A 26,208-nucleotide genomic window follows, 5' to 3' on the forward strand; every position below is an offset into this window, starting at 1 on the left:
GCGACTCCAGAAGCACCATATGACAGTGTTAAAGGAAAGATACCGACCGATAAGTCATAGCGTCACACTCACCTGCTACGCCTGGTGTAATTAATAGTGCCAACAATTGTATTTCTCTGATTTCGCGAGTGCTAAACACGTGAAAAGTGTTGAAAGAAATATATCTTGGCAAACCATACTGACGGAAGGGATGGAGTCGAGGTCTGTCGGGAGCGTCAAACTAATTAAATTGAGAAACGGCGGGCAGTTGTATAATTATATATATATATATATATATATATATATATATATATACAGACGCTCCCCAACTTACGAACGAGTTACGTTCCGAGCGATCGTTCGTAAGGTGAATTTGTTCGTAAGTTGCTTCAGTGCTATATTTTGTATTATAATTTATGTTTAAAGAGAATACGTACAGTACTGTACTACGTATGTTAGAGAGAGAGAGCGAGAGACACACACAGTATGTACATGTACGTAATAAGATAAATAAAATGAAGTTTAACTTACTTTTGGAAGATGTACTCGATGCTTAAGGATTTGATGGAGGAGGAAGAGGAGGATTTTATATCATGAGAGGTTCTTCGTCGTCGCTGGAATGGGCTTCAAAAGTTACTTCCTCCTCCGTAACTTCAATGTAGGAAGAAGTTGAGGGTCGCGGAGAAGAAGATGAGGGTTGATGAGTATCTTCCTTGGAGGATTTACTAGAAACTGGCCGAAAGAAGCAATCTAACTACGATTGCACAGTTTTCTTCTTTTTTCATCATAAATGATGCGGTAGCACTGTATGACATCATTCAATTGATTTGCAACCTTTGTGCAACGTTCAATAGTTGGGTCTTGCTGCTCGAAGAGTGCGATGGCTTTATCTATGAGCGACAGGCGTTTATTTTTCTTCCTCCTCCTCGACACGTTGCTGAGCCTCCAATGCTGGGTGAGCTCTCACAGCGCCAAGCGGCGGTATTAGCGGCGGAAAGAAGCACTACAGTACTCGGAAAAAGGTGCGCAGTAAAAAATCTAACTTACAGCATCTCTTTCCGAACATTTTTTGACATGTTCGTATGTACCGTTGTTCGTAACTCGAATGTTCGTAAGTAGGGGAGCGTCTGTATATATATATATATATATATATATATATATATATATATATATATATATATATATCTTATATATATATATATATATATATATATAAGACAGCCAGAATTGGCCCAGCCACATCCACAAATTCCGTAGTTACCAAAATGAGGCAGTTATTAATGAATTTATTAAGACCATCAAAGCAATACAAATTCTTTAGTACATCGCGCCATTGATATTGAAGGTAGGTGGCCTATCCAGATGTGATTTCTTTGTAATATATCCTGATCAGCAAGAGTGAAGATTCCACCAGACAGGAAGGGTTTTTTTTCAGGCAAATGGGCTCAAGACAGTCACAGGAACGCCCAAAAAAATCATGTCAATAAACAAAAAGCATGTGTTATAATGCAACATTTGCGGCAAATGTTTTGTTTTTGACTTTGCTGATCTTATCATTAAATCAGCCCAGCGCTGATATGTCTTTACCCTCCAACTAGTAAACAAAAGAAATATGATGCCAATACTTCAGCTTTTGAATGCATTTTTCAACATTGTGCTTGCGCAAACATCTCATTGAGCAGAGCCAAGCTTTGGCGAGTTACAGTACACAAACTGTACGCAGCCCCCCAACCCCACCCCATTTTATATATATATATATATATATATATATATATATATATACTTTCAATGTTCTGGATTTGTCTTTAAATTTAGCTAAATGTTGGTGACACATACGCTCGTAATTTTAAGATTCTTACTGCGGACAGAGGAGATATGACATTTTGATTAAACCGCCCTGACAAACTTTATTTGCCTCTGCTATTTCCCACGGGACTTGCGCGGTGGCGCTATGGCCCGACTTCAGTCGCCGGTTATCGATCCTCAGTGGACCTCACGTCAGACACCTGTCACTGTGACAAGCGCTATAAATTATGGAGTGGGCCGACAGATGAAGAGCGCGTCTCCTGACTCAGTTGGCAAGTCGCAGTGCACTTCATGCAAGAATCCACTCCAAAGTTTAAACAGACGTAAAGGTCAAAAGGTATCTGAAGCACATGGGCATGGATTAATGATCTTGGGTAAATTCCAGCTTGGCGAGTGGATATTTGCCTACAAAAGCGATATGTTTGCCATGCTAATCATGTAAAATAGGAGAGCTTTGTCAAATATACAATACATTATGTTTATCACACATTGGCTGTAATTTACATTTTTGTTCAGCTTCACTACAACACACCAAGTGTTTTGATTTGTTTTTGCAGCTGGACACCACTGCTAACTCAAGTATATGTGTACTTAATGGTGTACCTATTCCAGCTGTCATTATCCTCAATTATACCAACACCATCTTCACCACATGACCTGTCGCAGCTTGGTCCCGCTCGATTCGCATTCCTTATTCTCCTATGTAATGCTGCATCTTCCCAGGTGCCCAAATAGCAACAACAATAGGAAGCAGGATGGAGCCGGGAGTCGAATGTGTGTGAAATGGTGTTCAGCGTACTGGAGAACTGTCGACAGCCATCAATCGTCAGTTTGGACTTAACTGAAACATCCTTTGACATCTGTGCACTAATAGGCAATTGCTAGCTTTTCTTTTTTTCAACTGGAAACCCACACAGGCTTGGGAAGACTACACATAGACCCGGAACTTGGATCGCCTACCTGTATGGCAGTCATGCTACCCACAATATTACCACATTGCTATATAACATATATTCCACATAACATTTAGACATAATCCATATTATATATATCTTTATTGTCCCCGAAGGGCAATTTTATGTGCAACAATGCCTCACAATCAAACACAGAAAACAAACAATAAAACAAGTCATAATTGTCATCAGGATACAAGGAATACAACTCATAATTGATTAAAAAATTTAACAGCTGATGGTACAAATGATCTCAGGTATCTATTTGACTTTGCCTTCTTAGAAAAAGCCAACCTCCTTCCTGATGGCAATAACCGAAACTCTTTAAAAAGGCAATACTGGGGGTCTGCCGGGATGTTCTTATCCCTTCGAATACATCTAATCTGGTAGACCTAGGTGATATAAATAAAATCAACCACAGTTATCTTTCTACACTGCTTAACAACACCTGCTAGCTTGTTTTTATTAACCAGGCTGAGATTGCCAAAACAACAAATTATTGCAAATGTGAGTAAAGATTCAACAAATAATGAATAGAACATTTTCACAAGTGAGTTGTCAATATGAAAAGTCCTCAACTTCCTCAAACAGAGCAAACTCTGATTGGCATTCTTCAGAATTTTGTCTGCGTTAGCCTCAAACGTCAGCTTGTTGTCCAAAATAATTCCTAAATATTTATATTGGCTGACTGTTTCTGCTGGTGAAGCTTTAATAATGGTTGGTTGCATAGTAGGTGTGTTCCTACGGGAATCAAACCGCATGTTAGTCTTGACAACATTGAGTTGTAAATCTGACTGCTCACACCATTTGATAAAATAATTCAAAACAGGCCCATGGTCCATCCCCTGGTCCTGTAGAAGACCGAGAATGACTGAATCATCAGCATACTTTAAGATAGATGACTCAAATGAACTACGACAACAATTAGTATATAGGATAAATAACAAAGGTGACAAGACACATCCTTAAAGGGGATCCTGTTGAGCACTTTGCAACCTTAGACAGGGTGTTATTTACACAAACTCTTTGTGGCCTCCTTTTAAGCCACTCAGAGCTTTTCCTAGGGGCTGTCTTCTAAAATTCTACAGACATTCATTTCATCAACCTGTATGTTACTACCATATGCAGCCACCCTAAATTTGGATAACTGAAAAACCATGGCAATCAAACCTCAAATAAAATGTATTTAATTCTTGTTGCCAGATCGATCCCCATATATATATATATATATCTTTTTTTTTTTTAAATGCTTCATGTGTTTGTGTAAATGTGTTAAAATACTGACGGAAATGACACTTCAAGTCAGATGACTTTTTACATAGTATTGTATTCCTTTCATATCTGTCCATCTGTGCATCTCCTAGGGCAGGGGCGGGCAAACCCGGTCCTCGAGCGCCGAAGTCCTGCAGGTTTTGGAACGGGGCCTCTCCTAACCCGGCGGGGGCAGGAGGCACACCCGCCTCCATCACCACCAGCCCCCCACCAACACCACCCAATGGGACCCCGGCGGGCAGATGGAGACAGCACGGCAGGGCGATAGGGCTCGCCCCCTGGATACTGGGGCCCACCCAAGGTGCCAGGAGGCTCACTGGAGCGGGGCTGGCACAACACCCACCCCCGCCTGCCCAGCCCCTGGAGCCCCGAGACTCGGGCTGGAGTCCCCGGCCCAGGGGAGGGGAGGAAGGTGGACGGGGTAGAGGGACGGGACGGGGGTAGGAGACGACAAGAAGGGCAAGGGGCGGCGGCAGGGCAACAGAGAGAGGGGAAGGGTGACAAGGGAGAAGGGACCGAGGCGGGGGGAGGCGAGGAGGGAGAGGCGGCAAGGGGGACGAAGTGGGAGGGGAGAGGGAACCACAGGGCACCCCGGAGGCTCAGCCGCCCCGAACCGCGTTGCCGGGGCAGAGCCGAGCCGGACACTCGGGAGATCACCACAAGGCAGCACCCCCCAAGAGATACAGGGAACGGCCAAGACACAGCCGCCGTAGACCATGTTTGTATAAATTTTGATATTTGTTTTTTATTGGAGGCAGATATTTTTTCCAACAAAATGTGATTTATGAGGAGGTTAGACCATTGGTCGATATTCAGTTTGTTCATTTTTCCAGTAAACAAGAATTGTTTTTTTAGCGATAGTAAGGGCTACGAGTGTAGATTGAAATTGTTTACGTGGTAAGTCAGTTGTTGTTAGGTCACCTAGCAAACACAAGTTTGGAGATAAAGGTATCCTACAGTCCAAGATAGCGGAAAGTTTTTCTAATACTTTAGTCCAGAAATACATAACCGGAGTGCATAACCATAAAGCATGAAAATAAGTGTCTGTAGTGTTTTGTAAACACTGGAGACAAATGTCGGAGTCTGAGATTCCCATTTTCTTCATCATATATTGAGTAATGTATGTTCTATGAATAATTTTATCTTGGATAAGTAATGAGTGATAAATTTGTGTGTTTTGTCATTTTAAATACGTTTTCACAAACTTGAATCCAAAAGTCAGATCCCGGAGCTATATACAATTCTGTCTCCCATTTTGAGATGGGTAGAGACATTTTATCAGTATACGAAAGTAACATATATTTTTGAGAGTTTTTTTGTTGTTGTCGGAGAAAGCTTGGTAATATTTTTTTGCTAAAACAGGCGGTTGGAATGTACCCCGAAGTGTTGGAATTTGTTTCTTTATCATACTTTTAACTTGCAGATAATGTCAAAAAATGTCAGTTTTTTATTTTGTATTTTTGGAGCAAGGATGTATATGATATAAACATATTATCTGAGAAAAGTTGGTGGAGATGTGTAATTCCTTCACAGCCTCCACAGGGCTCCAATTGGGCTTTTGTAATTTCTAGTGCCTTCCACCAGGTGGTCAGGGTGGCAGGAATCATTGGGTTTATTATCTCTGTTGGGTTGTGCCCATAAAATGTTATATTGTAGCTGGTTAGCTATATAGTAGTGCATGCAATTTGGTGCCTCTAGACCTCCTTTGGATATACTTTTCTGAAGAGTAGATAGACTAATCTTTGCTCTTTTTTTTTTTTTGTCCAGGAGAATTTTGTAACGGCCGAGTCCAACAACTGGAACCAGTTAGACGTAGGTTTGAATGGAATCATTGAGAACAAATAATTTATTTTGGGTAAAACTTTCATTTTAATGGTGGCTATTCATCCTATTAGTGTTATGATTGGTGTCCTGTCTGACTTGTAAGGTTTTGTTTGCACCTGTACTCGTCATCCTGTTCCCTTGTGTCATCCAATCATCTCCCCCTGCCACTTGTGTCTTGTCCAGGTGTCTCTCGTTGTCTCGTCAGTTGGCTTGTATTTAGTTCCCTGGTTTTGATGTTTTGATGTTACTTTGATTTTTTGGTCTTTTCATATCTTTGTTGGTTTTGTTCACCCAGTACACCTGTTAGTGTTTTTTGTTAAATAAATCGTTTTCAGTATAACATGCATCCCTGCCGTGGTTCTCCTGCCTCCCTGCATTTGGGTCCTCCACTCCGCAATCGTGACAGAATGAGCAGCAGCAGCGCAAGCGGCAAGCACCAGTTCCCGTTCCGGCGGCGCACGTCATGCCGCTGCAGCCCCTGGCCTGTTCTTCTGTGCCGCTGCAGCTCCTGGCCTCTACGCCTGTGCCCTCTTCCTGGCCTCACTGCCATGTTTGACTTTTGTTTGGGACGTCTGGGATCCGTCCCTTGAGAGAGGGGTACTGTCATGTTTGGTTTCTGTTTTTGGTTGTGTGTCTCCCTTGGTCTTGAGTGTAATCCTGCCCTTCCTCGTGTCAACCAATCCGTGCCCTCAGCCACTTGTGTCTTGCTCCAGGTGTGTCTTGTTGTGTCGTTAATGTGTGTGTGTATATAGTCTCCGGTCTCCCCTCTGTCTGGGTTGGATCATTGTCACCACTGCTGTTTTGATGTTACTTAAATTTTTGGTCTTTTCAGATCTTTGTTGGTTTTGTACACCTGTTAGTGTTTTTTGTTAAATAAATCATTTTCAGTATAACATGCATCCTTGCCGTGGTTCTCCAGCCTCCCTGCATTTGGGCCCTCCACTCTGCAACTGTGACAGAATGATCCAACCAAAAATGGACCCAGCAGAGCAAGAGGCAAGCACCCGTTTCAGTTTACAGCGGCGTACGTGCTGCGCCCGCCTTCAATTTCTGTCCTGCGGCCGCCACCAGTTCCGGCGGCGCACGTCCTGCGGCCGCCACCAGTTCTCTTTCCGGCGGCGCACGTCATGCCGCTGCAGCCCCTGGCCTGTTCGCCTGTGCCGCTGCAGCCCCTGGCCTGTTCGCCTGTGCCGCTGCAGCCCCTGGCCTGTTCGCCTGTGCCGCTGCAGCCCCTGGCCTCTACGCCTGTGCTCTTTGCCTGGTCCCACTGCCATGTTTGACTTTTGTTTGGGATGTCTGGGATCCGTCCCTCCAATCATAACAGTACCCGCTGTTATGATTGGTGTCCTGTCTGACTTGTAAGGTTTTGTTTGCACCTGTACTCGTCATCCAATCATCTCCCCCAGCCACTTGTGTCTTGTCCAGGTGTCTCTCATCTTGTATTTAGTTCCCTGGTTTTGTTCAGTCTTGGTTGGATCATTGTCGCTGTCACCACTTTGATTTTTGGTCTTTTCAGATCTTTGTTGGTTTTGTTCACCCAGTAAACCTGTTAGTGTTTTTTGTTAAATAAATCGTTTTCAGTATAATATGCATCCCTGCCGTGGTTCACCTGCCTTCCTGCATTTGGGTCCTCCACTCCGCAATCGTGACAATTAGAGAAATGGGAAGATTATTCCAGCGCTCCAAGTCACAGGAAATTAATAGCGTGGGTCCTGGCTTGCAGGGTTCCATGAATTTTCTGTAATAGGTAGTAGTGTTGATTTTGTCCAGTTAATAGAATAATCTGACGTGAGAATTTAGTTAAGTTAAATACTTCCCCTAACGAGATAGCAGGTTTTCTAAATAAAGTAAAATATCAACACATAGATTAATTTCATGTTATGTTGTATGTGTGTTTATGTCCTTGAATCCTCCTTTCCTGGCGTATAGCTAATGCAAGCAGCTCAATAAATATCGCAAATAATAAAGGGGACAATGGGCATCCCTGTCTTTTGCCTCTCTGTAGAGTAAAACTCTGAGATATAATCCCATTGGTAGTAACTGTAGCTTCAGGAGAATCATATAATACTGACACCCAGTGAATAAATGACTTCCCAAAGTCAAATGTATTTAAAACAGCAAAGAGGAAGGACCAGTTAACTTTGTCGAAGGCTTTTTCTGCATCCAACGATATAACTGCCTACTTATCATCCCGCTGTGACATGCTAGTAAGGTTTACCTTATTAAGGTTACCTTTATTTCTGAAAAATCTGCCCACTCTCTTCTTATAATTTTGTCAAACTCTCCGTCATTTAACAGTGAGATGTTAAAACGCCATGTCGGGGGTGGTTTAAAGGTATCAACTTGTAGGGTAAGGGAAACTGGTGCTTGGTCGCTAATAATAATAGGATGTATTTTTGTACCAATTTTATCAGCAATAGAATTATTTGTAAGAAAAAAATAAATTCTTGAAAATGACCAGTGCACCACGTAAAAGAAGGTAAATTCCTTCTTAGTCTGGTTTTTAAGTCTCCAGCTGTCGACGAGGCCAAAATCATCCATATATTCCCCTATTACTTTAGTAGATTTTAATCGCCTTATACATGTTGTATTATTAGAACGATCTATTAATGGATTTAAGACTGTGTTAAAGTCTCCTCCTATAATAATAGTAGAGTTCGCTGCTAAATCAAACAGCTGAGAGAAAAATTCATGGAAAAAGGCTGGATCATCATTATTAGGGCCATATAAATTACTAAATGTATATATTTTATTTAATATAGTCACCTGAATAATAATGTATCGACCCTCTGGGTCTGTTACTGTATTATTTAAAGAATAAGTTCTTATGTATGAGTGTACAGACTCCTCTTTGTCTACTGTTATAAGGGGCAGAGAACACTTGACTAAAATTCTTGTCAATCCGTAATTTTTCTTCAGCTTTTTGTAGGTGGGTTTCTTGTAGGAGACACGCGTGCACCTCGCCACCAACCAAAGACCTGCAGCGGCCCCTCAGTTGTGCGCACACTACCATCAGCCAGAGACTCGAGTGCAGCATTCCAGCATTCAACCAAGTATCGACGCTCGTCGAGTCTCTCTCTCTCTCTCTCCCGTGAGACTGAACCAGTCTGTAAGTTGCGCTTTCATTGCAATCTGACCATATACTACTGGTGCAATGCTTTTATTCAAACATAAAATGATTGACAGGTCAAAATGCTTCCATCTTTATCCCCCATCTGCCTTTTTCATTCCCTTTTTATCTTAGTTAGTTAGGTTGCATGTTTTCACTCACGGACTGGTTCAAGTGCACGGGAGAGAGAGAGAGAGAGAGAGAGAAACTCGGCGAGCATCAATCCTCATTTGAAGAAAACTGAAACTGCGGTCGGCGCACGCGCAGCTGGAATGCTGCACTGGAGTGCTGCACTGGAGTGCTGCACTGGAGTGTCTGGCTGATGGTGATGGATGCACGGCTGAGAGGCCGCTACAGGTCCCCGGTTGGTGGAGAGGTGTGAGAGGCCGCAGCAGGTCTTTGGCTGGCACAAGTTCCGGGTGGTCGTGATAGCATTTGATAAATTTTGATCAGAATTGACAAGCCAGATGCTTCATTTATCATTCTGAACACATTTCAAACTTTACCAAGATCATAGAGTTATTGAATCCACGTAGCTTACTAATTAGCTAAACTTAGATGGCTGCAGAAGTTACACTTATCATTTGAGAAAGACATACAGGTTATGTACAAAGAAAAACAACATAAGTCACTTGATGTCAGTCAAGTACATAGTGTCCGTTTATGCCCCAAATTATGTAGACTTCAGATTAATTACGGGCGGCAGGATTCTTGAGAACAATACCGATAGTGACCGCTAGAGGGCACTGTTGTACCATATAACTTCCAAGGGGCGTTTTTTTCAAAAACACATGGCTGATTCCTGTGGATAGACCAGAACATAAATGTGGTCTGGGGACTGATAAGCAGTCTTATCGCTAGTCTGCTTGCTAAACGGGCTTTTAGATCTCGGTAGGCGCTGAGGTATGTGTTTCCTCTGGGTTGTAAAAACAAAATACAAAATCCAGTACCTACTGGAGGGAAATTCAAAGAGTTTTTCCTTTTTGAAGTGTTTCTGGTTGGTTTGAGAAAACACAGGGTTAAGGCACGCACACACGTTACTTAGGGGAAAGTGTTTAAAAAGGCAAATAAAAAAAAACGGGGCACGGCAGGCCCGCCAGGCACCCCACCGGCCCACAGCCACACTCCCTACGACACCCCCGCCACCCCCCACAACCCAGCCCCGGCCAACACTGGGGGCGGAAGGGGAGATGGGAGTACTGGGAGACGGGCGGCACCCCCGAACCCCAGGCCCAGCGGAGAAAGGCCCCGGTCCTTACACCAGCGTACTTAGTGAAAGCTAACCCTGTTACTGAGTTTGCCAGCTCTACCCCTACACCGTGGATGTGACCCCACCCAGTGTATATACAAGTGTATGCAGTGCATTAAAATTGGGAGCAGGTGAGATCGATCAGAGGGAAATGATATCCCCCCGCTCCGATCCACCTGCTTCCTAGACGTGTCAGTAAGTGTATGTGGTGCATTAAAATAAATAGGGGGGGCGTGGTGGCACGGCGGGGATACAGATGGGAGACCGCAGCACTGCTTAATACAACGGTCTGCCCCAACCGATGGTTAACCCTCCCACCCCGAGTTGTGGGGTGCATTAAAATTGGAGGGGAGTTGTAGGGCGAAGACTGTGTATACACCCTACCCCACCCACCCCAAAGTGTGTGTTATGTGTCCTATGTGTCTATTAACAAAGTGTATTGTGCAAAACTAGTGCAGTGAGTTAAGAGGAGCGACCAGCGGGGCCCCTCCCAACCGGGCGGGGGCAGGAGGTGCACCCGCCCACCACACCCCCATAGGGTAGGGCTCGCCCCCCGGACACTGGGGCCCGCCCGAGGTGCCAGGAGGCTTGCCGGAGTCAATGTATTCCTTCCTGCTTTTTTGTGAGTTGGTGCTGCAATTTCACAGGAGATGGTGCATGGGCTAAGGAGGAATCTGCAAAAATGTGTGGATACAGTCATTTATTTTTCACAGCCTGAGGTCAACTGAACCGTTCACGGCATTCCTACCACCATGAACACATTCATCTTTAGCAGAATGCTAATCTAGCAGTTTGTGGCATTTTTGCCACCATGGTGAAACATACCTCCAGCCTCTTGCTTTTTAGCTTTTAATACCTTTTTAGCTTTTTAGCTTTGAGAGTGCGTTGCAATCAATGTAGCGCTGCACCTCTGTCCTGTCCCAGAGTGTAATCTTAACAGACTTGCCGACCTCGCTGGAACCGCTGTGGTCTGCCGTCGCCAGTCTGTAAAGATCTTCATCTACTACTGCCCTTCGTCTGCCTTTGTCTTGACACCCATAGTGCTCATGCCATCCCGCTGCACTCGACTCCCCTTGACCCACTAAATCCGCAGAGGTGGCACTAACGCAGAGTGAAGGACTCTGATTTTTTCACACTCTTTCACAGGGGAGAATGCGTGCCCATGTGAAGCAACTGTTCACATGCTGAGTGCATCTCTTGCATCTGAAAAATTAACAAATGCAATCAACCTCACGTGATTGATCCATGTGTAGTACAAACTCCTACTGATGTGATTTCAGCTTACAGTATCTGTCATTTTGCAACAATGATACCATTAACGGAACACTACCACAACAAAAACAAAAAAACACTGCAAATGAATTTGAGAATGTCACTCTTAGTTCATTATGCTCATGCTGGGGAAAAAAAAGATATTTCATGCATGGCAAGCCCCTGCAAATGATATGATGTTAATATTTCATCTGTTTGTGGCATGCATGTGGATCATAAAGACAAATAGCTCCTTACAAGCGCCACTGCTCGCCTGTTTTCCTGACTAAGTAAGGGATTGTTTTTTCTCCATCTGCGGACGTCAGTTTGCTGGCTTTGATTGGGCCTAACGGGCTGGAGATGTGGAGCTTTGTTTGGTACAAGGAAAGAAAACTCATGTTGTTTATGTTTACTGCTGACTGAAACAAGGCAGTGAAGGCGCTACCTTTATGGAAATCATAAGAACTCATAGTGTGCTGTGTTGTTTGCTCTCAGCAAAACAACACATACTGTATTTCTTACAATTTAAGTATATTCTTCACACATTGTAGTAGAAAGTAGCGGTCTGATGAAACTAAAAATCACATTCTCTGTCCCTTATCATTAAATTACTGTGGTGTCTATCATTCCAATGCACTTGATGTGCTGAGCTCAGTTCAATTAAGGGGAAACCTCCCTTGCTGATTAGACGTCATTAAAACCTTCACAGGTCGGTAAAGACTGTGAAGGGATGTAAGGGTAATCAAGGCATTCTGCTTCCAACAAATATACGTTGGCCAGGCCATGCTGATGCTTCTCCCACCAAAGGGGGGGAGCTGTCCATTAAGTAAACAGGTGGGTCTCATTAATATTGCCGGGGGTCAATGAAGTGTACGCTTTGTGACTAATGATGCCACCTATCATCTGCATTGCGGTAAATTACGGCAGCCTTCAGAGACTTTTGGATTGACGCCTCCGCCGATATGCCTTTGTATTTGTCTTGTTTTTAATAAGCGCTCATGCTGTTGAATCATGTTGCGTATATGAGAAAGGAATTGCATTGCTGCCTTTTCAGCCCTCACCCTCAAATGCAAATAATACCATTAAACACATGCCACCATGGCAGCTTGTGCGACATTGCTATGTGTATTTGTTTGTGTCCGAGGCTAAGCCATCACGAGTCTTTTCATTGATCTCAAGTCATCAGAAACATTGCAACAGTGCACCATCAAGGTCAAAGGTTATGAACTTTGAACCTCAGCATGTAAACAAGGATCACAAAATGTCCAATCATTCATCTCGTCATGCCAGAACATGTCAGCCTGCCGACATAAAAAAACAAAACATTTCCAAGATCAGATGTCACTCTCGATATCAAAGGCCTGGCCAGCTCCAAATATATATATATCCAAGCTAATCTCCTCGCAGGTATCATCTTGTTTTGTCTGTTCTTGCCGTTGTGCCGTGCTGTTTATCTGACCTCAGCCCTCCGTGGCGCCATTTACACTGCGGGAGGTGCTTATCGACCGGCAAAGTGATTCCAAAAAGACACTCAGCTTGTTCATTAAAAGTTTCTTCGGACTGCTCCATCTGTCTGTGAGGAGAAACGATGGGGAGAATGTAAAGTATGTGTTGCAATGTCGGGGAAGGGGCGAGTAGATATTATCACTGTATCCGAGTCCTGCTGATGTTCCGTTTGATTGAATTTCCTTTGACACTCCTCCGCCGGTCCTATTTTGATCCCCAACGGTCTAAGATTTGTTTCCCTCCCGGTCGCGTTTGTTAACTCACATCAAATAACGATGGTGAATGTTAAAAGGCCCCCAGTGGCCTATATAGGCGCTTCTGCCAGTAATTTGATGCTGCAGACCAGAGCTGTGACTTTATTTTTCTTATTTTACAGTCAGAACTTTTATTCTTAAGGACATTCTTTTGCACCAATTTGCTGGCAATCAACCATGTTAGGTTTCAGTGAAGCAAGACATCAAAGAATAATCCTTTTCAATTTAGTAAGGTTCTGAACCAATGACGTTTTCAAGGCCGCCAACAGAGCCTGTTTTAAACTGGGTAGATGTGAAGAGAACATTCCATTAATGTGGTTTACGGACCTTGACCTCCAGTAACCTGAAGTTCAGTACTCCCTGACCTCGATAACAAAGGCTTCCAGATGCCGTTAAATTGTTGCTTCCGCACTGGTAATACTTCAAAGCACCTCTTGAGATTAGCCAAGATTCCTCAATAAAGCTGTCGGGCTTCTATTAACCTGGCCAGGTGTGCTCTGGCATTAATCAGTTCCCGGGCATCAATCTGGGACTCCGGAGCTGACAGTTGACATGTTGACTGGAGCGAGGTGGGCCAAACTCTGGCCTGAACAAGACACAAGCATTGCAGGTAGGAGGTCACCAGGTAGGAAAATGGATGGTGTTATGGAGTGGAGGGTTTTCCTGCCATGGTCTCTGTGTGCTCTAGCTGCTAGTAATTATGGATAGTGGTTCAGGCCATCCGTCAGGGGCAAGTGGCGGGCAGATTGATATCAGCAAAGAAGCCCAGTCCCGTTATTTTCATCCCCTCTCCTACACTTAAGCTTCTCAGGATGTGATTTGGGAAAGGGCGAGCCCACTCATCCATCAAGTTTTCGCTTTTTCGGTTCCCAGTGGAAAGTAGCAGCACATGCCTGCATGGGCTCGTCTGGGTGCCAAAATTCTAAAGGCCCTTCCACACACACACACACACGCACACACACGCACACGCACGGACACACGCACGGACACACGCACGCACTCAGAGTAGAGCTGGCATTAATTTACCGGTTTCTTTTGCAAAGAACCCGACTTCACTGTGTCTGTGTGCTTCTGCATCTTGCTCTTGTTTACAGACACACTGTAATACAATTCCAGACGTTTGCTATTACTGTTTAAGATTTGAATTAACATTACATTCAGTGTCTCCTTGTGCAGCGGTGGAGAATCTAGGTCCTACAGGGAGACGAGATGCCAGTTGAGTAGAAGCACTTGTGGCTAAAGCCAGTCTGTGGCAGGGTATTCACTTTCTGTACCTGGATTCTTCACTATATTTGTCTTATGGTTTCTTCTATCCGGTGTTTACTGCATCAAAACGACAAATCTGTATCTTTAGCAGCATCACCAAAGCAGGCACATTTGCTGATGGACGTTCACATAGAACTGAAAAAAAAATACAACAAGTTTGAACGGGACCTGAGAGCAAGGTTATTTTAGTTAACGAAAACTAACAAAAAAAACTAAAAGTAAAATTCAGAAAACAATGTCGTTAACGAAATAAAATAAAACAAAAATGTTTTTTAAAACACAAAAATGAACTTAAACTATATTTTATGATATGATTTATATTTTATATATATATTTTTTTTTGAGAGCTCAGTATTGTCCATTCGGTAATCTGACCGACATGTCATCATCATTGCCCTCTTTTTTGTTTTTGTTTATTTTTTTAATATATATTTTTTATTTTGTATGTGCGTGAGTATGTGCATGTGTGTGTGTATGTGTGTGTGTGCATGTGTGCATACGTGTGAGTGTGTACTCATTAGTTAACCTAAAAAATATTAAAAATCCCATACCGTTCACCTAAACCGAATACTTCAGAATCCAGCTAGAGTCGTGAGGTTGTCAGGACACCCGAAGAAGGATCAAAGAAAAGAAAGGAAAGTGAAATCCAGCACCGACCAGACATCACCTACTACCCACGGGTTGCCAACCAGAGTCTTTCACCAACGCCAGAAACATCTAAATTCCAACAAATTAGGGAGACCTCAAGACCAAAGGAGAGACTGAGGAAAGGAAGGAAGGATAGATGAAGCAGAGTGAGATCCACAGACCTCAGACATCAGCCTCCACCGATTCAACGACCAGAGGAAGAAGCAGATTGTGTTTGAATTTCGATAGATGCTGGTGTGGTGGATCTGGCATGCATGAAAACCTCCACCAAAGAGGGGAGCCGTAGACCTTGGCCAGGACAGAGCAAGCACAACCCCCCCAGGGCCTCCCAGGCCATGGCAGCGCCAAGGGACTACCCGCGGGCCCCGCAGGGGCCACCGGCCAGAGAACAAACCCAGGAGCCAGGAGCGCCCCCCACCACAACACGGCCCGCACCCACAGCCCAACGCAGCAGGACGGCAGGCCCGCCAGGCACCCCACCGGCCCACAGCCCCCCGCTCCCCCCACCCCAACCCAGGCCCAGCCTACACCAAACCCCCAGACCCCCGTAACCCTGTTACTGAGTTCGCCAGCTCGCCGACTGGCGAACTCTACCCCTACACCGTGAATTTGACCCCACCCAGTGTATATACAAGTGTGTGTGTGTGTGTGTGTGGTGCATTAAAATTGGGAGCAGGTGAGATGGAGCAGAGGGAAATGATATCCCCCTGCTCCGATCCACCTGCCTCCCAGTACTGTTATTAATTTAATGCATGACCCTTTGAGGATAATTTAAAAATTAGATTTTAAGTATATTTATTTTGATATTAACCAGAATAAGGACATTTGAAAGTGTGTCACACAGAAGTGATGTCATCTGGCAGCAGCCAATAGAAAAGCACTTTCAGATGACGTCGCTCCTGGGCGACAATTTTGCGTGCTTAACTTTTGCCTCCAATGGCTCAGCTCACCTACTTTTTCAGCTGAAACGCAATGCTAGGTAAGAAATGTGTTGTTATTTTTTTTGTTCATTTTACCATGGTGTTTATTAAATATTGCGCACAAGTAATACAAGTTTACAAAAAAAGCTAATAAAAACGAAAACTAATACTGAAAGTTACTAAAACTAAACAAAAACTAAACATTTTTTTTAATAAAAAAACTGATAAAAATTAACAGAACCACCCTAAAAAAAGCAAATTAAAACTAACTGAATTTAAAAAAACAAAACTCAAAACGAAATATAAACTAACTAAAATGAAAATTCAAAAACTATAATAACTCTGCCTGAGAGTAGAATCGCGGCCACTGTGGGGAACATTTAAATGTAGATTCAGGGTAACTGTTGTTGCTGATGATGATGCAAGAGGAGCGTGGGAGGTGACTAATGACTTTGGTTTAATTAGAAAATAATAACCACTTGCAATTTCCTTTACTTAATTACAATCAGCACACTGGCATGTCAATGACTTCCTCCTCGCTCATTGGGTGGTTTTGGGCCGAGTTGACATCTGTCGGCTGTGTTATGTTAAGCTTCTTACCTGTCAAAAAGCTGAGAAACAATTGCAAAAGTCTCAAGTCAGGGCCAGAAACACAGCTTTGGCAGCATTTTGACGAGCAAATGAGAGCTCGCCCATCTGCTTACGACCGCCCCGACACAGCTGTAAGATGCAACACGGCTGTGAGGGCGGGTGTTTGTGCAGCAAGATTAGTCTAATCTTCTGATTCAAAGTTATTTTCAGTTTTGATGAGATGCTTGTTTACCTAATTTACCACGTGGCTTTCGTCCCATAGTATAGTATTTCCACGGTGCTTTCCTGGCACAGGCCTTGCAAGCACACCGTGCTCTTTTCTACTGTTGTGCGTCCTCTCTGTCCTTGTCAGGCCGGCTGAATTGATGACCACGACAATTATAAGCCAGTCAATCAGTGGCTTGAATGAAGAGCTGGGCCGAGATGCATCTCATGAATATTGAATGTGCATTTGTGCTACAGCCTTAAAGCTGCTTTGCACATATATTGCACGACTGAATTGTTGTGACACCGCCTTGTCATTTGTCACACCCGTGTGCGGTATTTGGCATTTTGACGGCTCTTCTTCATTCAGGAATTTGTGTTATCCCATATGTCATGAACAAGTATCGGCTAAATTTTGGACTGTTGATAGGCAAAGGTGCACTGTAGTTCATATTTGATGCTGCTTCTTGATTTAGTCATGATTACCTGTCAAGGAAGTCAGCGTTGGCCTATGAACAAGACATCACAAAATGTTTCTACTTGGACAAAGGTAGATGAGATTTTCCATGTCTTGCACTGCAAGTGTATCAAATCAATGGGTAGGTTTTGATATCATATCGGAAGATTACATTTTACGTCCTGCTACAAGTATGTCAAAACACATTGATATCATAGCTTGTAGTCGGACACAACTGTGAAGTTCAGATGGGAACTTTCACCGGTTCTTTTATCGTGAATGCTCGTTATACTAATAATACCAAACAGGAGACTGCATATTCTCAGTTGAACTATTAACTGGATGTCAGAAAGATTGTGTACACAGCTGTGGAGCCTTATCTGTTGAATGCGGAAGAATGTCTAATCTATTCAAAATAGTCTCTACCTTTATACTGTCTTGGCTGCCCACCCATTTGGGGGACGGTTCAGCCTAGCCCATATGAAAATGCGTGACCTGATGGTCTGAACTGCTTTAAACTGGATAATGTCAAGAGGGCTTTGTTTTGTGGAGGACCCAGTCGCGGGGAAGCAGGGTAAGGAGGCAAAGATGAAGCACAAAAAGGGACTTTAATTTCTACAAAACAAAAAGCGAACTCCAAATTGCAAGGTAAAACAAAACATGGGGAGGACAACAAGGCAAAAACTGGCAGCATGACATGAGGAAAAGACAATGAACCAACACAGACAGAGGGGAGACAGGAGACTAAACACACAGACGCTAATGACACAGCAAGACACACCTGGGGCAAGACACAAGTGGCTGAGGGCACTGATTGGTTCACACGAGGAAGGGCAGGATTACACTTAACAAGACCAAGGGAGACACACAAGGAAAACTAGAACCCAAACATGACAGATTAGTGTGCCAGAGTGCAGATAGATAGAAAGGACGCCAAGCCAGGACAGGTCACAGTGACACAACGGCCCAGCTCAATCTAACACAACCAAATTGAATCTTTTTCAACCACACAATACTAACTAAACCCGTACATTTGATATTTGTAGTAGGCCGGTAAAATCTCTTCCAACCATACCGAATTCTACATGCTGGTTTGATATGCTTTTACTAGAACACTTACAAAATCTTCCTCAACCATATCAACTCATAAGTCATGATTTGATGTGCTTATCATCAGTCACTTGAGAAAAAACAAACTCAAACCTGCACGTCAATTTGGTATGCTATCAGACATTTATTGCGATTGTAAAGATTCAGTAATCAATTCTAAGTTCCTAATGGCAGTGTCCAAGACTTTTAATTCTGTTTGCATAGCATCAGTATGCAGGCACAATCTCCATTTGAAAGCACTGTCGGTGGTCACAAGACTCAGTGAAGAAATACTTTTAAACAGAATCAGTTAAATGTGTGAATTTGGCGATGCCCCACTCGCATTTTTCACTTCATTTAGCACCTCACTCATTCCGTTGCTTCAAATCCAAATTTGTGCTCACAGAAGCTACTTATCAATACATGACTGCACATCTCACCTGCAAAGGGCTTATTTATTTATATATTATTTATTTATTTGATTGAGTTGAGGTTATTTGCTGCTAACTCTTTATTCCCAGCAAGGCAGCCAGTTCAGGGATCCGCTTCATGAAATCTGCATTTAGATTGAACACGAGTAGAATCCTCCCTGTAAGCCCTCAAATGCTCATCTTGCGCAGCTAAACTGCATCGTTGATGATGTTTGGCTGCTTGAGCGCCAAATGAGGGAAGTGGGATGATGATGATGATGTCAGGTGTAGTCAGAGAGTCTGCAGGGGCGAGCGCTGGTGTTAGATGCACGGGTCAGCGAAAGTGTTTTTTAATAGGCCTGACCGAGGAAATCTTGCTTTTCCAACAGTGGCGGATTTTTTAAGTTTGCCAACATAGCACTTTGATAACAAAAACAAGCTCAGGGTTTCTGAAGCTTTTTTTCCCACAATGAGATCAAACAACCTTTGCACTTCATCTCCTTCACTTAATGTCCTCTTTCATACAGTGTCTGTGCTGTCCTCCCATGTGACTATGTGCTTCTAGAGAGTGTTGACATTTAACATTTTCAATTTATATTTTTACTGTTTTTGAATTTACTTATAAGTATATAGATGCCATATAACTATGTGTAGTTAAATGAATAACACTGTGATAATGTTTTTGTGAAATATATTGGAATCTCTCACTCCCTTCCAGCTCTTGAGATAAGAATGTGTATGTTTTAAAAGTTGTCAAGTTCTCATGTCATTAGTCATTTGATCGTAAAAACTGAAGGTCCAAGGTCAAAGCATGTCTACATCATTTCTCCGAGGCTGGTGGGGAGCTGAGATAAACATATCGGTGTATCATGTGTCTGCTTATTATAATCACTAACTCTTTGTCAAGTCTAAGGGCGGGAGAATTCTTTCTACAAGTATAAAGCAACTGTGTGTTTTCATATTCGACACTGAAGAGGTTAAATTTATTCCTCTTTTGTGTGTTCTAAAAATATGAAGACAGATTTTTAATGTAAGAAAAAACACCCTTGCAAAGATGATTTATTAAATCAGAGATCTCCGGACATCGGGACGACCCTGAACTTCACGTAGGAGGTGGAATTTTCAGAGTGCCCATTGTGCCCCCTCCTTTGCGGAAGAGGCTTCTTATAGTCAAAACGCCCCTTTTCCTCCTTCCAAGAATAAGCAGAACCGATTGGCTCTCACTCACTCAGCACGTCACACAATATTACCCTCGTATACAAACTGCACCTGTTTTCATTTGTAGACAAAATATACTCTCTGGGTACTTTTCTCAAAACAATATCTCACAAACAAGTTGAACTAGATTTAGAGTGGCCGTGAGCGATGGCGCAAACAGAGTGTGTGTGTGTTCGAAGCAGATTCTGTTCTCACAAACAGAATTTGTTTTCGCACAGAACACTGAGAAGGAATTTTTTAGACCAAACAATATGTTCCAGCTTAGGTTAAGGTCAAATTATACTGAGTTCAACGTTATTTAACTTACTTTACACATCTATAAAACATTTCAACATGGTTAATATATGAAATAAAAAATTTAAAAGTTAATAATATCTAACAACACACTGGAAGCTTAACATCACCTTTCGAATGTAAGCTATTTTCCTGTGTCTTAAGAGCTCTTAATAAACTCCTTGCAAGGAACTTTTTCATACGATCTCAATTCAGATTTATTTGAATACGCAAAAGATTACACTTAATAAAGTAATCAAATAATGCCTTCAAAATGGTGACATCCGACGGAAACAAATTTGGACGTTTTTTGCAAAAGCTGTGATGATCCTGGACGCATTGAATTTCTAAGGCGCCAAATATTAATAAGGTGAGTGGACAATTATCCACGTAGAGAAATTCTGTTTGTTTGGGATTACTACAGCTGCAATTACGTCTTTACCAAATTGTATTTGAGATCTGTGTGAACGAGTATTAGTGGGTTTGAAGTCGTTTTTGTTACGGAGGGACGCAAAAGTCCTCGATTTTGAAAATTACTACGACATTGAACTATGCATATGAAGTGATGCCCGTTGTATACGGAAGTGACGTCAAGTAGGAGCGCTCCGCCGTTCGGAACGGCATTTACAGATTCCACGGTAGAGAGGCTATTTATTTATTTTTGTTCTTTCTGATTTTGTTGAATTAAGCCGCCCGTGACGAAATCGATAGATCCTGGATATATTTATTTGTCGCGAAAGCGATATTTAATTTCTGTTTCATTTTTATTTTTTTATTATTTTTTGAGAAAAAAATAAATAAAATAAAAAATAATAATAATAATAATTTTTGGGGGGGACTAATGACAATAGTTTTGACCTGTTGTATTGTAGTACCATAAGTGAGACGTCACTGACTTTATAAATATTAAAACGACTAATTACTACATATCATGGACGACACAACATGACCGTGATTCCGGTTGGTTTGATTTGCATACACTTCCGGTCCATAGTCGGAATTTGTCGCTAAGCGCTCAAGTAAAGGCTGCGTCGATCGTCATGGTCGAAGCGCTCCCGGCACCGCGAAGACGTAAGTTGAAAACTCTTTTAAATGAATGGATGCGCGCTAATTGTTATAGTGGTTGGTTTCCACCGTTACTATCTGCGACGTGTTTGATTGCATTGATGAAGTCCGTGGAACTTTCTTGTGTAACAAAGCGGCAGCTGCTGGATAGCGCCGTGAAAAATACATCTACATTTTCTTCGAATGGAAGAAAAGTTAGACGACAATGTAAGGTGGTGGATCAAATGTTGGTTAAAGCTAGAATGCTTGCTTTGGGCAGCTCTGTGAAGGTTGCTCGTAAAGCTATGTTAAGCAAGTCCACTAGCCACGACTCGGATAACGGAGACGAGGTTGATGACCGCGTGGCTGATGCTAAGCTAACGGCCCCATGCTGAAACTAGCGCGGGTGATGGATTTGGCCCTAAGAACCCGTTTACTGAATCACCGTATAGTACGGCTATTCAGATGCTGCAGGATTTGCAGGCACCTGTTTTAACAGTAAATGGTGGTAATCTCGATGTAAAATGGGATTCGGGAAATTGTGATGGAACGCTAACTGGCGACTCCGTTGTGAAGGCTGCTAATGCGTTAGCTGCTGGCGTACATGCTTCTGTGAAACGGCTGGAATTGCATTTGGATAAAGTGTTAGCCATTAGAGATGAGCCGCAGGAAAGATTGAACCAGGCGAGAGCTTTCGGATTGGAATTGACTCGGCATGCGGAGATTCCACAGTCAACTCGTTCTAGATGGCGTGCTATTCTGGATCGTGTTGAAAAGGCCGCTGAAGATGAATTGATTGAAAAAAAACGTGTTTTGAAGGCTGAACGTGATGAATTGTTCAGACAGCGGGACCGTGAAATGTCCGGAGAAGCATCTGTTGTTGCTAATAGCTATCAAATTAAAGATATACATAGGAAATTGGCAGAGCTAACATGTGCAGTGGAGGATGTTTCTGGGTCACGTGACTTCAGTGTGTCAGACAGACTTTTAGACAGTGCTTCTAATCAAATGGCGACTCGCTCTAAGACAAGTTTGCAAGCACCCATGTTGACTAAAGTTGATCCGGCCACTGGAAATTCTGCCACTCTGTATAAGCCTTATTTGCCTTCCGATCTGAGCGTATTACTACAAAGGCTGCCGCCATTGCAGGCGGGGGGGGGGGGGGGGGGGGCAGAATTGGCTTAGGTCTCTGCAGAGAGAGGTGATAGGTCAGATCTTGACAGCTGGGGATGTGCGTGCATTGTTAACGCAGGCGTGTCCGCTCTCTCAACTTGAAGTGTTAATGTCTAATTATGGGATGCCTTCTCTACTGGATGGTGAAGCGCTAACAAGTGATAATTATTTGTCACTTTTTGAAGTATTAGGTGAATTGTTCCCTATTCCAGAAATTGTCATTCACTCAAAAAATTGATGAGGACGCTGCTACATTCATTCATCGGGCACTTGTCAAATTCTCATTAAAGACTGGACACTTGCCGACTGATACTGTATTGTATTCACAAATTTTTCGGTCTGCAATTTTAAAAGGAGCTCCAAAACCAATTGTGCAAGCTATGGAGGCCAATCCGGACTTGCCAGGCGCCGAGCATGTAAGGTGGTTGAGTCATTCTAAACATCATTTGAGAAGGTATGCAAAAGATATCGAATCAAAAAATGAAAAACCTAAGAATACTGAATAACAATTGGCAATGCTACAATTACAAACTTTGAAGAAAAAAGAGGAGGACTTTGTGAGTTTGGCTTCTGTGAACATGTCATCCCCTAATACTGTTGGATCAGATTTGATTATGTTTCAGAATGGAGCATCATATGATCGGAATTATTGTTTCAACTGTGGTCGACCTGGCCACTGGGAAGACACTTGCCAGGAGGAATCAGGTGTCATCAGGGGCAGAGGTCGGCGTGTGCAGAGAGGACGGCGTGGAAGGCGGAGAAGCCGTGGCTTCTTTCACCAGAGGGGGCGTGGTGCTACACGTGGCTTGTCATCGCCACAACAACAATATCTCTCTGTTCCTAACCAGGAGTTCCTGCCGCCACCTGGTGGACAATATCCGCAAGAACTCAGCCCTGAATCTGCCCTCGAAGAACCAGTGATTGATATCAAGGTAGGAGGCACGACGTTATCATTTATGGTGGACACAGGAGCACGACATTCTACCATAATGACATTGCCGCCAGAATGCAAGCTCACAGCAAATGGCATTTCGCTGGTTGGATTCAAGGGAGAACAGACTGTCCTGAACTTGACAAGCCCTATGCAAACGCAATGTTACACACAAACTTTCCTACATGAGTTCGTCTATGCACCCAATTGTCCTGTGAATCTAATGGGACGGGAACTGCTCATAAAGACTGCGCCATTGATACAGTGTGGATCGAAAGGACTCTCGCTAAAATTCCCAGATGGAAATACCTTCTACTGCGGCGGAGCTACTACCTCTAAAGTCTCCTCCCAGTTGCCTGTGATACCTCAACACGCCATGTCCTGCGTCTCGGCTGAGATCTACTGGGCAAAGATTGACACTGATTCCTCCGGCTGGAGGGATGCTGAGAATTTTTGGTCAAAGTGGACCAGTTGGGTTAGTAACCTCCGGTCATATGATATGGTTTCAGATTGTATGCATTGTACTCTATATTATGACAGGACAGGAGATGACATGTACAATGAAGCCTTCCAGAAAGTTGTTGGCAACACATGGGAATTGCGAGTAGGTGATCTGTTCGCAGGTAGGCCCGGTGTTGCATTTTCTGTGAATCTGACTGAGGAACAAGCTCAACAAATCTGACAAATCTGTGCTGGAATGCCATCCTCATATATCACTGAGGGTGTCATCCCAGCACACGGCGAAAGATTTGGGTCCATTTGTCCTTGCATGCACAAAAGCAACTGATTGGCAATGCTCAATACACTCGGATTTGCTGTATTCAAAATCACTTGATGCCTATTGGATTAAATCTGACATGTTTGCTTCAATGTCTGTGTTAGAGCATCAGCTGTTGGATTGGCATCACGGAAGAGAGACGTCTGAGAGCGACTTTGCTGGTGACATGTTAAAAACCTTGCCTGATGCACTCTGGTCCACAGACTCAACTGATGTGGGCTTATGTGACGTTGCTCCGGTAACTTTTGAAGTGACACCCGACTTCGTGTGGGTGCCGCAGTACCAAATGAAGCCTGACGGAAAAGCTGGCATCTCAGAAACAATTGATGGATTGCTAAAAGCGGGAAAATTGATAGGTCTAACTACAATACTCCTATTCTCCCAGTAGAAAAAAAGAATACTGGTAAATTTCGCATGGTGCATGATTTAAGGGCTATTAATTCTAAAGTTTTGACACCTGCCTTGCCGGTGCCAAATCCTCATTCTGTGCTGTCACAAATCAGTCCTTTGCACACTCATTTTACCTGCATTGATCTGGCGAATGCATTTTTTTGCATCCCTCTTGACGCATCTATGCAAAAGTATTTTGCATTTACGTGGAATAACGAGTGTTATTCATATACCCGTCTGCCTCAGGGATTTGTATTGTCTCCTGGAGTTTTTAATGCTTCCCTAAGACAGCTGCTGTCACATTTACAACTCCCTAATGATGTTCTCTTGGTGCAGTATGTAGACAATCTGCTCCTGGCTGCGCCGTCCAAGGAGTCCTGCCTTCAAGCTACACAGCTCCTTTTGAGCCACCTGGCTAAAGTCGGCTTGAAATGCTCCAAGGACAAACTCCAAATTGCCCGACCGCAAGTTGCATTTTTGGGACGTCTCATATCAAAACATGGAACAGGTATTTCTCCATCACACAAACATGACATCTTGCACCATCCCAAACCGACAAATGTGAAACAAATGTTGTCTTTTTTGGGATTGTGCAATTACTCTCGACATCATGTTCCGGATTTTGCGGAACTGACTCATTCTCTCAGACAGTTGTTGAATGAAAAAGCAATGAGAAACCTGTCACATGTTCTTGATTGGACCAAGGATGCTGAGACTTCTTTTGTCCTGCTAAAACAATTTTTGTCATCAGTCATCTTGTCGTTTCTGATTACACTAGGATGTTTTTTCTGGACGTCTCTGAAAAGTCGTCAAGTGTATCAGCAATACTTTTCCAGAAAACAGTGGATGGCAACAGACAGGTCTGTCTGTACACATCAACACCTCTTGAAAAATATGAGAAGCATCATCATGTGTGTGCGGCATTTTCTTCCGCATTAGCACGCTTGATTCAGAAAACGTCTCATATTGTGTTACATCATCCGTTAACGGTACGTACATCACATAGTATGGTACAATATGTGACTAGCCAAGCTTTCACGATGACGGGAGGGAGGCAGAGAAAGATTGAGTCCGTTTTGACACAGCCTCACATTCTGTTTATACACGAAGGAAGAAATATGGCTGATGGTCTTCTCGAAGGTCAACTGCACTGCTGCACTCGGCGAACTCTAGAAGACAACTCACTGAGGGATGACTTTTACGACATCCCACTAGACAACCCAGACTTGACGTTATTTACGGACGGCTGTTGCTTTAAGGGCGATAAAGGACTTCAATCAGGTTTTGCAGTAACGCAGATGACAGGTTCAACTTTTGAACTGAAGGTGGCAAAAAGACTCACTATATTATAATATTAAAGAAAAGTTGGCTAAAGCACTGGCCTCATCAAAATTGAACTGGCTGCAAGCTCTTCCTGTCGCATTGATGAATGTGCGCATGTCATTAAATTCGGCTAAAGGCTGGACTCCTTTTGAGGGTCATAAAAACAGGCCTTTTCCAGCTCCTAAAGCTCCGCTGGGAGAGTCACACGTTGCGAGGCCTCCAGTAATTAAGGAGATAGTATCTACATTCTCCAAGCTAACAAATAACCAAACAGATGTTCCTTTAAAAAT

General features: G+C 43.2%; 1 long non-coding RNA gene across 1 annotated transcript; it reads left to right on the forward strand.

The window, feature by feature from the left end:
* The first annotated feature begins 825 nt into the window (after positions 1–825).
* On the forward strand, positions 826–6,733 carry LOC144035215 (uncharacterized). Its single transcript, XR_013288391.1, has 3 exons — positions 826–1,001; positions 4,103–4,728; positions 5,778–6,733. It is a non-coding gene; the product is annotated as an uncharacterized LOC144035215 (long non-coding RNA).
* The last annotated feature ends 19,475 nt before the right edge of the window (positions 6,734–26,208 follow it).

The sequence above is a fragment of the Vanacampus margaritifer genome, chromosome 15 (genome assembly GCF_051991255.1).
Source record: "Vanacampus margaritifer isolate UIUO_Vmar chromosome 15, RoL_Vmar_1.0, whole genome shotgun sequence".
In the NCBI taxonomy this organism is placed as follows: Eukaryota; Metazoa; Chordata; class Actinopteri; order Syngnathiformes; family Syngnathidae; genus Vanacampus; species Vanacampus margaritifer.